The sequence below is a fragment of the Hordeum vulgare genome, chromosome 6H, assembly GCF_904849725.1.
Source record: "Hordeum vulgare subsp. vulgare chromosome 6H, MorexV3_pseudomolecules_assembly, whole genome shotgun sequence".
Classification (NCBI taxonomy): Eukaryota; Viridiplantae; Streptophyta; class Magnoliopsida; order Poales; family Poaceae; genus Hordeum; species Hordeum vulgare.
This window is the reverse complement of record NC_058523.1, coordinates 261,515,924-261,529,391: the sequence shown is the minus strand read 5'-3', so window position 1 is coordinate 261,529,391 and position 13,468 is coordinate 261,515,924.

Here is a 13,468-nt window from a genome sequence, read left to right as displayed (position 1 = left end):
TGGCTTGTCACCTATTCAATTGAGAGCTTCGTTGTATCAATTATAGCATCGATTGATGGCGCAATCTACATACTTCCAAGGGACGACACATAAAGACTTCTTGACGACCCTATGTTCATGGATGGGATCGCCATGGATGGTTAATGAACTAATGAAGCCGAAGAGGTGGAACGTGAAGTCATCGACGGAATGTGAAGCCATTGATTCCCGATATAGCTTCTGCATCATGGACTGGCGGACCCGGTCAATGCCAATGTGTATTGCACAGATCGCCTCCCAAGCTTCCTTTGTTGTCCACTTGACATCCAGGGTGTGGACCATCTCCGTGATGGATAAGTCTATGTACTAGGATCTTTGTGGGGCTGCAGCACATGGTCCTTGTGGCTGTTAGGATAGAATCCTTGACCATCAAGGACTGGCAGTTAGGATAGCATCTTAGACTAGCATCTTAGCACATCTTAGACTAGCATCTTAGACTAGCATCTTAGCATATGCTTGGCTGGCTAGCTGCCTATAAATATGTATCCCCAACCCCTTAGGTTGGCATGGCATTGTGTGAGAAATAAACCAACGAAAATTGTCCCAACTCTCCTAGTGTCATACACAACTATCAATGCTCAGGCTGAAAGGTCTAACAAGTGGTATCAGAGCCTCGTTATCTTGTACCGTGAACATTTCCTGCTCACCTCTCTCACCGTGAGCTGAGCAGCCTAAGCCGGTAGCAGCAGCTGCTCCGACTGCCCTTGGTTACCTCCCTCTCTCCGGACTGTCGAGCAGCAGCTCGTCAGAAACAGACTCCTCTTCACGCAACAACCCCCCTGCAGCGAGCCATGTCTGCAGGTCGCTCTCAGCACACGGCTACCTCAAGCATACGGCATCGGCAGGAGGCCGAGTGCGCCGTGGCACAGGAGCATGAGCGAGCAGCTGTAGTAGCCGCTGCTGCGGCAGCAAGGGTGTCGAGGCTGGCTGCAGCGGAGCTGGCAGCAGCCACAGCAGAGATAGAAGCAGCCAGGGTGGAGGTAGAAGCAGCAGTAGCAGCGGAGGCAGCACGTGAGGCTACGACGGATGCCAAGGCACTCCGCGGCGGCTTCGGCAGCTCCAACAGCTCCGCACCTGCGGATGACGGCGCCCACGCAGACCGCGCAAAAGTGGCGCAAGAGCGGAAGGCGCAGTGGGCAGCCGAGCACGCCCGCGCTCCAGGTGGAGGTGCGCACGGCGACGGCGGCTGCAACGCCTCGGACCGCGGCTCTACAAGGTCCGGATTGTGGTCAGGGATGTTGGTCCCAGTGTCGGGTGGCCTACCCTCACTAAAACCAACTACGTCGAGTGGGCCGCGATCATGAAGATTAGGCTCCAGGTGTGGCGCCTGTGGGAGGTAGTCCAAGACAGCAATGTCGACCACCAAGAGGATCGACGGGCGCTGGACGCCCTCATTGCCGCTGTCCCGCCTGAGATGCAGTTCTCGCTTTCCAACAAGCGGACTGCTAAGGAGGCTTGGGACGCCATCGCCGTGGCATGCATCGGCAGCGACCGTGCTGGCAAGTCTACAATGCAGGTACTTCGTAAGGAGTTGGAGAGCCTGGCCTTCAAGCCAGGTGAGGATCTTGATGACTTTGCTCTCCGTCTCAACACTCTGCTGCAGAAGATGGTGAAGTTCGGCGATGCCACCTGCACCGAGGAGAGAGTTGTCGAGAAGCTTTTCCGGTGCATTCCCGAGAAGTACAAGCACATGGCTCGCTCGATCGAGTCTTTGTTGGACGTCTCCACGATGACGATCGAGGAGGCGATAGGTCGCTTCAAGGTCGTCGACACCAACGAGCCACATCCTCCCTCGGGGCCCATCACCACCGGGGGGAAGCTGCTCCTAACTAAGGAGCAGTGGGATCCCATCCTTGGTGACACGAAGAAGGGGTAGCCTTCTTCCACGATGGGCGACCGCAAGCGCGCCAAGCAACGCAAGGAGCGAAGAGGCCCCCCGGGCAAGGCACAAGGACGTGCCGAAGGTGATGCCCGCGGAGGCGCCAAGGATGGCGCCGCTGGCAAGCCCAAGCCGACACAGGACAACGGTTGAGACAACTGTGGCCGGCTTGGCCATTGGGCCAATGAGTGTCGACAACCTTGACAAGGCTAGGCTCACGTCGCACAGGCGGAGGAGGAGGAGACGGCTCTGTTCATGGTGCATGCAAGCATAGAGCTACCTTCAGCGACACCAGTCGCAAAGGCTCTCCTCCACCTCGACGAGCCAAAAGCACACGCTCTTCTCGGCGATGGCTCCGGGAAGCACAAGACTGCGGGGTGGTGCCTCGATAACGGCGCCACCCACCACATGACCGGTCAAAGGGAATTCTTCGTCGAGCTCGACTCCGATACGCGAGGCTCCGTCAAGTTTGGGGATGCCTCTGCTATGGAAATTAAGGGTGTCGGCTCCGTCATCTTCACCACCAAGACGGGAGAGCACCGGCTGCTCACCGGTGTCTACTACATCCCCGCGCTAAGGAACTCCATCATCAGCTTGGGATAGCTGGATGAGAACGGCTCACGCGTGCTGATTGAGCATGGGGTCCTACGCATCTGGGATTGCTAGCGTCGCCTTCTCGCCAAGGTACCCAGAGGTGAAAATCGACTCTACGTCCTTGATGTGCAGGTGGCACAACCGGTTTGTCTCGCTGTCCGTCGGGACGACGAGGCGTGGCAATGGCATGAGCGCTTAGGGCACCTTCATTTTGAGGCCCTGAAGCGTCTAAGTGCAAAGGAGATGGTGGGAGGCCTGCCATGCCTCGACCATGTGGAGCAGTTCTACGACATCTACGTGCTGACGAAGCAGAGACGACTCCCCTTTCCCCAGCAGGCGAGTTTTCGGGCCAAGGAAAGGCTGTAGCTCGTGCATGGAGATTTGTGTGGCCCAGTGACGCCAGCCACACCAGGAGGTCGACGCTACTTCTTGCTTCTCGTCGGCGACCTCTCTCGCTACATGTGGGTGATGGTCCTCGACAGTAAGGGAGAGGCGGCACACGCCATCAGGCGCGCGTAGGTTGTTGTGGAGGCGGAGAGCGGCCGCAAACTGCGCGTGCTGCGCACTAACAACGGCGGTGAATTCACGGCGGCTGAATTCGCGTCGTACTGCGCTGATGAGAGCATCCAGCACCACTACTCCACGACGTTCAGCCTGCAACAAAACGGCGTCGTCGAGCGGCACAGCCAGACGGTTGTGGGGATGGCTCGGACTCTCCTCAAGCAGAGGGGATGCCGACCATTTTCTCGGGAGAGGCGGTGCTAACGGCCGTCTACATCCTCAACCGCTCGCCTACTAAGGCACTCAACGGCAGGATGCCGTACGAGCCCTGGCATGGGCGGAAGCTGGCGGTCTCCCACTTGCGGGTCTTTGGTTGCCTTGCGTTCGCCAAGGAGCTCGACCACATTGGCAATCTCGACGATGGGAGTACTCCGGGAGTCTTCATCGGCTACGCGGAGGGCTCAAAGGCCTACCGCATCCTTGACTCAAAAACACAGCGTGTGCGCACGGCGCGAGACGTCGTGTTCAACGAAGGGCGAGGGTGGAAATAAGACAAGGCCGTGAACAACGGCTCGACGCCGACGTATGACAACTTCATTGTCGAGTACCTCCACTTCAAGGAAGCCAGGGGAGCAAGCAGCTCCTCTTCGCCGAGCACGTCTACCCCAGCCCCCAAAACTACATCGACTCCGGTGCCTGCTACGCCGATGGCACCACAACCGGCGACGCCGCATACTCTAGCCCCGGCAGTCACCACTCCGGGCTCGTTTTCATCAGCACCAGCTCACGCAGAGCACAACCCGATAAAGTTCGCTTCCCTGCTCACTCACGACGAGGAGCGCATCAACGCGTATCATGGCGGCGAACCGCTGCGATATCGTACGATGGATAATCTACTAGGCGACCAGCCGGTGCCGAGACTGGTGCCACGCGACCTGGAGGTGCAGCTACAACTCGCCTGTGAGGACGGCGAACCTCGGTCCTCTGCACAGGCTGAGAGAGACGCGGCATGGCGCGCCGCGATGCAGTTGGAGATGGATGCGGTCGAGTTATACGTCCATTTTGCATCATGCTTTCATGTTGCTATTTATCGCTTTATGGGTTGTTATTACACTTCACGGTACAATACTTATGCCTTTTCTCTCTTATTTTGCAAGGTTTACATGAAGAGGGAGAATGCCGGCAGTTGGAATTCTAGCCTGAAAAAGGAGCAAGTTTGAGATACCTATTCTGCGCAACTCCAAAAGCCGTGAAAATCAACGAAGAATTATTTTGGAATTTATAAAAAATACTAGGCCGAAGAAGTACCAGAGGGGAGCCACGAGGAGGCCACACGCCTGCTAGGCGCGGCCTTCCCCCCTCGCCGCGCCTAGGGGGCTTGTGGGCTCCCTGCTGGCCCTCTGGCTCCCCTCTTTTTCTATAAGAAGGGCTTCGTTCTAGACAAAAATCAGGAGGAGGCTTTCGGGAGGAATCGCCGCCGCCACGAGGCGGAACTTGAGCAGAACCAATTTTGAGCTCCGGCAGGGTCGTCCTGCCGGGGAAACTTCCCTCCCGGAGGGGGAAATCGTCGCCATCGTCATCACCAACACTCCTCTGATCGGAGGGGACTCATCACCATCAACATCTTCATCAGCACCATCTCATCTCCAAACCCTAGTTCATCTCTTGTAACCAATCTCCGTCTCGCGACTCCGATTGGTACTTGTAAGGTTGCTAGTAGTGTTAATTACTCTTCGTAGTTGATGCTAGTTGGATTACTCGGTGGAAGATTATATGTTCAGATCCTTGATGCTATTCACTACCTCTCTGGTCATGAATATGATTATGCTTTGTGAGTAGTCACTTTTGTTCCTGAGGACATGGGATAAGTCATGTTATAAGTAGTCGTGTGAATTTGGTATTCTTTTGATATTTTGATGCGTTGTATGTTGTTTTTCCTCTAGTGGTGTTATGTGAACGTCGACTACATAACACTTCACCATTATTTGGGCCTAGAGGAAAGTATTGGGAAGTAGTAAGTAGATGATGGGTTGCTAGAGTGACAGAAGCTTAAACCCTAGTTTATGCGTTGCTTCGTAAGGGGCTGATTTGGATCCACTAGTTTAATGTTATGGTTAGACTTTGTCTTAATTCTTCTTTCGTAGTTGCGGATGCTTGCGAGAGGGGTTAATCATAAGTGGGAGGTTTGTCCAAGTAAGGGCAGCACCCAAGCACCGGTCCACCCACATATCAAACTATCAAAGTAGCGAACGCAAATCATATGAACATGATGGAAACTAGCTTGACAGAAATTCTCATGTGTCCTCGGGAGCGCTTTACCTCCTATAAGAGTTTGTCCAGTCTTGTCTGTTGTTGCAAAAGGGATTGGGACACTTTGCTGCAGCTTTGTTACTATTGTTACTTGTTACTTGCTACGAATCATCTTACCACACAACTATCTGTTACCGATAATTTCAATGCTTGCACGGAATACCTTGCTGAAAACCACTTGTCAGATCCTTCTGCTCCTCGTTGGGTTCGACACTCTTACTTATCAAAAGGACTACGATAGATCCCCTACACTTGTGGGTCATCAAGACTCTTTTCTGGCGTCGTTGCCGGGGAGTAAAGTGCCTTTGGTAAGTGGAATTTGGTAAGGAAACATTTATATAGTGTGCTGAAAATTATTGTCACTTGTCACTATGGAAACTAATCCTTTGAGGAGCTTGTTCGGGGTATCTTCATCTTGAACGGAAGCACGAGGAGTTGCTCCTCAACCTGCTGCACCTACTAAAAATATTTGCTATTAATTTCCTTCGGGTATGCTTGAGAAAATGCTGGCTAATCCTTTTACAGGAGATGGAACATCACATCCGGACTTGCATCTAATCTATGTAGATGAAGTTTGTGGTTTATTTAAGCTTGCAGGTTTGCCCGAGTATGAGGTCAAGAAGAAGGTCTTTCCCTTATCTTTGAGGGATAAAGCATTGACATGGTATAGGCTATGTGATGATACTGGATCGTGGAACTACAACCGATTGAAATTGGAATTTCATCAAAAGTTTTATCCTATGCATCTGGTACATTGTGATCGGAATTATATTTATGATTGTTGGCCTCGTGACAGAGAAAGTATCGCTCAAGCTTGGGGGAGGCTTAAATCAATGTTATATTCATGCCCCAACCATGAGCTCTCGAGAGAAATTATCATTCAGAACTTTTATGCTCGGCTTTCTCATGATAATCGCACCATGCTTGACACTTCTTGTATCGGTTCTTTTATGAAGAGATATATTGACTTCAAATGGAATTTATTGGAAAGAATTAAACACAAATCTGAAGATTGGGAGTTTGAAGAAGGTAAGGAGTCACGTATCAATCTCAAGTTTGATTGCGACAAATCCTTTGTCAAAACAAATACTTTTTGTGATTTTAGCGCTAAGTATGGATTTGACTATGAGATAGTAGCTTCATTGTGTGAATCATTTGCTGCTCATATTGATCTCCCTAAAGAGAAGTGGTTTAAATATCATCCTCCCTTAGAAGTCAATGTAGTTAAACACAATCCAGTTGAAGAGAAAGGCATTGCCTATAATGATCCTATTGTTCCTAGTGCTTACATTGAGAAACCACCTTTCCCTGTTAGGATAAAGGATCATTCTAAAGCTTCAACCGTGATACGTGGGGGCTACATTAGAGCACCTACACCCCTTGAGCAAATTAGAGTCGAACCTAGCATTGCTATTATCAAAGATCTCTTGTCCGACAATGTTGATGGCCATGATATTCACTTCTGTGAAGATGCTGCTAGAATTGCTAAACCACATGCCAGAGACAAACATAGGCATGTTGTTGGCACGCCTCTTGTTTATGTTAAGATAGGAGATCATTGTTATCATGGTCTATGTGACGTGGGTGCTAGTGTTAGTGCAATACCTCAATCTCTATATGATGAAATTATAGATGAGATTGCACCTGTTGAGATGGAACCTATTGATGTCACTATTCAGCTTGCCAATAGAGATACTATCTGCCATTTGGGAATTGTTAGAGATGTTGAAGTCTTGTGTGGTAAAACGAAGTATCCTACTGATTTTCTCGTTCTTGCTACCACACAAGATAGCTTTTGTCCCATCATATTTGGCAGACCTTTCCTCAATACTGTCAATGCTCATATTGACTGTGAGAAGCAAACTGACACTGTTGCTTTGAAGGAGTGTCACATGAGTTCAATTTCTCCAAGTTTGGTATACAATTTCATGAAAAAGAGTTGTCTGGTAAGGATGAAATTGTTGCTCTAGCTTCTATTGTTGTGCCTCCTACTGATCCTTTAGAGCAATACTTGCTTGAGCATGAAAATGATATGCATATGGATGAAAGGAATGAGATAGATAGAGTTATCTTTGAACAACATCTTATCCTTAAGAATAATTTGCATGTTGAACTACTTGGAGATCCACCCCCACCAAAGGGTGATCCTGTGTTCGAGCTTAAACAGTTGCCAGATACTCTTAAGTATGCTTATCTTGATGAAAAAGAGATATATCCTGTTATTATTAGTGCTAGCCTTTGAGAGCATGAAAAAAAAAGTTACTAAAAACTCTGAGGAAGCACCGTGCTGCTATTGGATATACTCTTGATGATCTTAAGGGCATTAGTCCCACTCTATGCCAACACAAAATTAAAACCGATCCTGATTCCAAACCAGTTGCCAATCATCAACGGAGATTAAATCCTAAGATGAAAGAGGTAGTAAGAAAAGATATACTAAAGCTCCTGGAAGCAGGTATTATCTATCTTGTTGCTCATAGTGATTGGGTAATTCCGGTACACTGCGTCCCTAAGAAGGGAGGTATTACCGTTGTCCCTAATGATAAGGATTAATTGATCCCACACAGGATTATTACTAGCTACAGGATGGTGATTGATTTTAGGAAATTGAATAAGGCCACTAGGAAAGATCATTACCCTTGGCCTTTTATTGACCAAATGCTAGAAAGATTGTCTAAACACACACACTTATGCTTTCTAGATGGTTATTCTGGTTTCTCCCAATACCTGTTGCACAATCTGATCAGGAGAAAACCACATTCACTTGCCCTTTCGGTACCTTTGCTTACAGACGTATGCCTTTTGGCTTATGTAATGCACCTGCTACCTTTCAAAGATGTATGATGGCTATATTCTCTGAATTTTGTGAAAAAATTGTTGAGGCTTTCATGGATGACTTCTCCGTTTATGGGTCTTCTTTTGATGATTTCCTTAGCAACCTTGATCGAGTCTTGCAGAGATGTAAAGATACCAATCTTGTCTTGAATTGGGAGAAGTTCCACTTTATGGTTAATGAAGGCATTGTCTTAGGACATAAAATTTCTGAAAGAGGTACTGAAGTCGATAAGGCTAAAGTTGATGCGATCGAGAAAATGCCATGCCCCACAGATATCAAAGGTATAAGAAGTTTCCTTGGTCATGCTGGTTTCTATAGAAGGTTCATTAAATACTTCTCTAAGATTTGTAGGCCTCTTACCAATCTCTTGCAAAAGCATATTCCTTTTGTTTTTGACGATGATTGTGAGGAAGCCTTCGAAATACTTAAGAAAGCTTTGATAAGTGCGCCTATTGTAGAACCACCTGATTGGAACTTACCTTTTGAAATCATGTGTGATGCTAGTGATTATGTTGTTGGTGTTGTCCTATGACAAAGAGTTGATAAGAAGTTGAATGTTATTCACTATGCTAGCAAAACTCTAGACAGTGCCCAAAGAAACTATGCTACTACGGAAAAGGAATTTTTAGCACTCATGTTTGCATGTGAAAAGTTCAGATCTTACATAGTTGATTCCAAAGTCACTATTCACACTTATCATGCTACTATTAAGTACCTCACGGAAAAGAAAGATGCTAAACCTAGACTTATCATATGGGTTCTCTTGCTACAAGAATTTGATTTGCATGTTGTTGATAGGAAGGCTGCTGAGAACCCCATAGCAGATAACTTGTCTAGGTTGGAGAATGTTCTTGATGACCCACAACCTATTGATGATATCTTTCCTGATGACCAATTGAATGTCATCAATGCTTGATGTAGTACACCGTGGTATGCTGATTATGCAAACTATATCGTTGCCAAATATATATCACCTAGTTTCAGATACCAGGAAAAGAAGAAAATTTTCTTTGATTTGAGACATTACTTTTGGGATGATCATCACCTTTATAAGGACGGAATAGATGGTGTTATTAGACGCTGTGTACCTGAACATGAACAGAGACAAATCCTACAAAAGTGTCACTCTGAGCCTTACGGAGGACATCATGCGGGAGATAGAACTGCACACAAGGTATTACAATAAGGTTTCTATTGGCCCACTCTCTTCAAGGATGCCCGTAAGTTTGTCTTGTCTTGTGACGAATGCCAAAGAATAGGTAATATCAATAAACGTCAGGAAATGCCTATGAATTATTCACCTGTCATTAAACCATTTGATGTTTGGGGCTTTGATTGTATGGGACCTTTTCCAAAATCCAACGGGTATACTCATATCCTAGTTGATGTTGACTACGTTACTAAGTGGATAGAAGCTATCCCAACTAGTAGTGTTGATCACAACACCTCTATTAGGATGCTTAAAGAAGTTATTTTCCCTAGATTTGGAGTCCCTAGATATTTGATGACTGATGGTGGTTCACATTTCATTCATGGTGCTTTCCCTAAAACGCTTGCTAAGTATCATGTCAACCATAGAATTGCATCTCCCTATCATCCTAAGTCCAGTGGTCAACTAGAGTTAAGCAATAGAGAGATTAAACTAATTCTGCAAAAGGTTGTTAATAGGTCTAGAAAGAATTGGTCTAAGAAGCTCGATGATGCATTGTGGGCTTATAGAACTGCTTATAAGAATCCCATGGGCATGTCTCCGTACAAAATGGTTTACGGCAAAGCATGTCATTTACCTCTTGAGCTAGAGTATAAGGCTTATTGGGCAATCAAAGAACTCAACTTTGATTTCAAACTTGCTGGTGAGAAGTGGTTATTTGATATTAGCTCACTTTATGAATGGAGAGCTCACGCATATGAAAATGCCAAGTTGTTCAAAGAAAAGGTTAAGAGGTGGCTTGATAAAAGGGTACAAAAGCATGAGTTCAATGTAGGTGATTATGTCTTTCTATATAATTCTCGTTTAAGATTTTTTGCAAGCAAGCTTCTCTCTAAATGGGAAGGTCCCTACATTGTTGAGGAAGTATATCGTTCCGGTGCCATCAAGATCAACAACACGGAAGGTAATTTTCCGAGAGTGGTAAATGGGCAAAGAATCAAGCATTATATCTCAGGTACTCCTATAAATGTTGAAAGCAATATTATCAATACCATAACTCCGGAGGAGTACATAAGGGTTATTTATCAGCCTGTTTCAGACTCCGAAAACGAAGAGGTATGTGATTCGGTAAGTAAACCGACTCCAAAACTCTTCGAGTAGGAAATTTTCTCCGTTTTGGATTTTTTTAGAAAAATAGAAAAAATTAAAGTAGTCCGGAAAGCGCACGAGGAGGCGACAAGCTTGCTAGGCGTGGCCTACCCCCTGGCCGCGCCTAGGGGTTTGTGGGCACCTCGTGTGCCTCCCGGACTCCGTTTTCTTGCGGAGTACTCCTTCTGGTCGGAAAAAAATCATTATATATTCTCCCGAAAGGTCTGACCCTCGTATCACGCAAATTTCCTCTATTTTCGTTCCGAGCCTGTTTCTACTACAGATCTAGATCGCTATGGCGTCCCCGAAAGCTCCGAAGGACAAGTTCTTCGAGAAGGTCATCAATCCCTACCTCGTGGGAGTGCCGCAACACCCTCAATCTATCGAGATGCGTGAGGGGGTGCTGCACATTCGTGATGTTAAGGGGCCCAAGAAGACCGGAAGCGTGGAGACAAGGCTCGAGGCAATGGAGCAGAAAATCTTCAAGTGCCAAGGGATGGTGGAACGCGGACTCAACGCCAACCACATGATGATCACGGGGTTCACCAACAAGCACAAGATCGATGCCAATGACATTGAGAAGCACCTCCCGAGGCTCCATGACATAATTGATCACCTCCAAGCCCATATCTATGACCTGCAGAACCAAAACTGTGAGTATGAGTATAGATTTAAATCAATACGGTCGGTTGTAGCTTTGAGGATTCCAGAGACTTGGTCTTCTTTCCATGATGGAGCACCTATGCCTTGGAAGACGGAGGATCAAACCCATGTTGCAACAACTGCACCTCCATCACCATCGAATGAAGACAACTAAGCACGGGTATGGGCAATCCCCTTGTCTTGTGCCAAGCTTGGGGGAGTTGCCCCGGTATCGTATCACCATCACATCTTTTGCCTTTACCTTTTCTTAGTTTGATCCTTTTTGTTTTTATCTTCCTCTAGTAGAATAAAGTTCTTAGTGTTTTAGGCTTGAGTTTTGCTTTGTGTCACCCCCAATGTATTCGAGCTCGTGAGTCATATAATAAATAGTGTTTTAGTTAAGGGCCTTGCCTCATGCCATGATCAAGAGAATGATAAAAGAACAAAAGCATGAAAGATCATGTAATGATCTTATGGGAAGTGATGACTTCACATATGAAAAGAATGTTGATTGAAACTTGTTGAGGGTGGACGAAGGTAGACCTTGGTCATTGTTGCAATTAATAGGAAGTGATAAAGAAGGAGAGGTTCACATATAAATATATCATCTTTGACACCATCTATGATTGTGAACACTCACTAAACTATTACATGCTTAGAAGTAGATGTTGGATAAGGAAGACAACATAATGAATTATGTTTGCTTGGTTCTGAACAATGATTATATGACTAGAGATCCTTGAGCATGTGACGATTGCTTCCACCTCATATCAGCCAAAACCTCTGCACTAAGTAGAGATACTACTTGTTCATCCACAAACCTTCAACCCTAGTTTTGCCATGAGAGTCCATCATACCTACCTATCTATTGAAGAAGATCCTTCGAGTAAGTTGTCATCGGTGCAAGCAATAAAAAATTGCTCCCTAAATATGTATGATCTATTAGTGTATGGAAAATAACCTTTGTACGAACCTTTATTGAGGAAGACATAAAAGCGACACACTGCATAATAAAGTTTTTTATCACAGGAGGCAATATAAAGTGACGTTCCTTCACACTAAGAGGTCGCCCATCCAAACCTTAAAAGCACACGACAACCTCTGCTTCCCTCTGCGAAGGGCCTACCTTGTACCTTTACTTTTGTCCCTAAAAGAGCCATGGTGATCTACACCAATTCCTTATTTCGCTTTTATCTTGGCTAACGTCATATGCTAGGGAAAGATCTTTATTCATATGTCAACTTGGAAGTAAGTATTCATGAATTATTATTGTTGACATTACCCTTGAGATAAATAGTTGGGAGGCGAAACTATAAGCCCCTATCTTTCTCTGTGTCCGACTGAAACTTTGATCTCATGAGTACCACGTGAGTTGTAGCAATTGTAGAAGACGAAAGGATGATTAAGTATGTGGATTTTCTTTACAAGCTCTTATTTGACTCTTTTCGATGTTATGATAAATTGCAATTGCTTCAATGACTAAAGGCTATTGGTTGTTAATTCTCAATAAGGTTCTTGATCCTTACTTTACTTTGTGAAGGAATTATCACTTTTGCATGAGAGATGATATGATGATATTGTTGTTCTAACTATGATCATGATGCCTGCATGTCCATATTATGTTTTGTCGACACCTCTCTCTCCAAACATGTGGGCATATTTATTGATCTTGGTTTTCGCTTGAGGACAAGCGAAGTCTAAGCTTGGGGGAGTTGATACGTCCATTTTGCGTCATGCTTTCATGTTGATATTTATCGCTTTATGGGCTGTTATTACACTTCACGGTACAATACTTATGCCTTTTCTCTCTAATTTTGCAAGATATACATGAAGAGGGAGAATGCCGGCAGCTGGAATTCTGGCGTAAAAAAGGTGCAAGTTTGAGATACCTATTCTACGCAACTCCAAAAGCCGTGAAAATCAACGAGGAATTATTTTAGAATTTATAAAAAATATTGGACCGAAGAAGTACCATTGGGCCGAAGAAGTACCAGAGGGGAGCCGCCAGGAGGCCACAAGCCTGCTAGGCACGACCTACCCCCCTGACCGCGCCTAGGGGGCTTGTGGGCTCCCTGCTGGCCCTCTGGCTCCCCTCTTTTGCTATAAGAAGTGTTTCGTTCCAGAAAAAAATAGGAGGAGGCTTCCGGGAGGAATCGCCACCGCCACGAGGCGGAACTTGAGCAGAACCAATCTAGAGCTCCGACAGGGTCGTCCTGCCGGGGAAACTTCCCTCCCGGAGGGGGAAATCGTCGCCATCGTCATCACCAACACTCCTCTCATCGGAGAGGACTCATCACCACCAACATCTTCATCAGCACCATATCATCTCCAAACCCTAGTTCATCTCTTGTAACCAATCTCCGTCTCG